Raw genomic sequence first — 2,208 nt, 5'->3', positions numbered from 1 at the left:
ACGTTATTAACAGCATTGAAACGATAGATTTCACCACTCGTATTAGCTTCCCGTCTTCAAGTTATCAGTTTAAAGAAGTGAATGCTGCTAAAGTCGTAATATATTACAGAAACCATAGTCTGGGTGACAACATTCAAATTCCTGACTGTATTAAGAAAAATCGTTTTGTTGTCGATTTCCCTAAGACCGATAACAAATGTATGTTCTATTGCATTGCTTATCATCTAGAAGAAAACAAACCCGATTCACGTCGTATGGTGTCGTTCGCTAAAGATCAATACAAACAATATTGTGTCTTCAAAAATATTAAGTATTCATCGAAGCTTTTCAAGGACGCTGAGCCGATTGATATTATGCAATTCGATGAGCTAGAAGATTGCTTTAAGATAAGTATAAATGTTTTCGAGATGAACCAGGAAACACTTAAGGTTTCTAAAATCAGAGAATCGTATAAGCAATTCAAGAATGTTATCAACATTTTGGACTATAAGGGTCATGCAATGTATATCACCAATTTAGATATTCTTCTTAGTAAATATCCCTGTAATGTATGCGGTGCGGTGCTTGATACATGTCAGAAGCTTTATGATCACAAACGTAGCAAATGCGAGTTTGAGGTATTTGAGCAGTTCTGTAAGAATCCAACCGCATACCAACCACCTACCAATCAAATTAAAAAAAAATGCTAACAAAATATTCGATTAACGGCGTAGATCACTACATAGACCACTTCATTGTTTACGATTTTGAAGCCATTCTAAAGCATATTGATGAAAAGCGAGGCGAAAACTCTAAATTCACTAGTCGTAACATACCTGTGTCTGTGAGCATTTGCGATAGTTTATCTATGGAGACTAAATGCTTCGTCAATGAAGATCCTAAGATGCTTTTAGAACAAATGTTTGCGTATATGTCTGAGGTTCAAGCTAAGATTTACCAAGCCAATCTTAAAAAGTTTGAAGTACTACTAAACGCAATATTATCTAAGAGCGGCGCTGACCACGGTGACTACTCTAAAGTACGAAACATTCTTAAAGCAGTACCAGTAATAGGATTTAATTCTGGAAGATATGATATCAATCTAGTCAAGAAAGATCTTTTCGCTGTTTTAGGAGCTGAAAACATTAAGATGGTAATCAAGAATCCCAGCTATATGTGTATTAGTACTAATAAGTTCAAGATTCTTGATATCAGTAACTATCTTCCGGCTGGTACATCATACGATTCGTATTAAAAAACCTATCTTGGAGGTTGTAAGTGTAACGATAAAATTCGTTGCTTATGTGGGCTTGGTAAGGGAGTCTTTTGCTACGAATATATTACAAGTTTTGAAAAACTCAATAAAACTAACTTGCCACCAAGAAAAGCTTTCGACTCGACGTTTAAAAGTATTAAGATTTCTACTGATGATTATGAACGTGTAAAGTTTGTTTGGTCTCACTATAAGATGAAAACCCTCAAAGATTTACTTATATGGTACAACAATCTTGACGTGAAGCCTTTTGTTAAGGCTGTAAATGAACAGCGCAAACTGTACAAGCGTTTCAAACTAGACATGTTTATGGATGGTGTAAGTCTTCCTGGACTATCGGAAAAAGTTATGTATCAAACATGCTACTCCAAACTCAAGAAGCCTAAGAAACCAAAGCTTGAAGACATCGATCGCTTTGACTTTCCTATTAAGCGCTTTAATGGATATAAAGATCAAGATATAAAGGCAGGTCGTCAATATGCCTTAGACATTGATTATGTAAATAATGAGCTTGTAAAATCTAAATTTACTGGCGCCCACTGCTGTTGCAAGCTCACGCCTGAAAACGTATCACTCGATAGAATCAACAACAGTGTAGGTCATATTGATGGAAACTTTGTAATCAGTTGTATCAACTGTAATGTTGCACGTAAGGATATGAGTATGAAAGCTTTCAGGTACAAAAAGATAATCGATTATAATGGTGACAGACTCGTGTGGTCTATTGATGAGGAAAATAAGGACATTTACCGCAAGATGAAAGCTAATATTGCGGGTGGGCCTTCGATTATCTTCAATCGCTATGCGAAACGTAATGAAACCAAAATTCGCGGCGGTAAAACTTGTAAAAAGATTATCGGGTATGATGCTAATGCTCTATATCTTTGGGCTCTTGGTAACGAAATGCCATGCGGGCGCCTCACTACAATTGACCCTTATGATGGTATCATTGATGA

The sequence above is a fragment of the Phytophthora parasitica genome, assembly GCF_000247585.1.
Source record: "Phytophthora parasitica INRA-310 unplaced genomic scaffold supercont2.7, whole genome shotgun sequence".
Classification (NCBI taxonomy): Eukaryota; Oomycota; class Peronosporomycetes; order Peronosporales; family Peronosporaceae; genus Phytophthora; species Phytophthora nicotianae.
The sequence above is the reverse complement of the archived record's forward strand: the minus strand, read 5'-3'. Positions refer to the sequence as shown.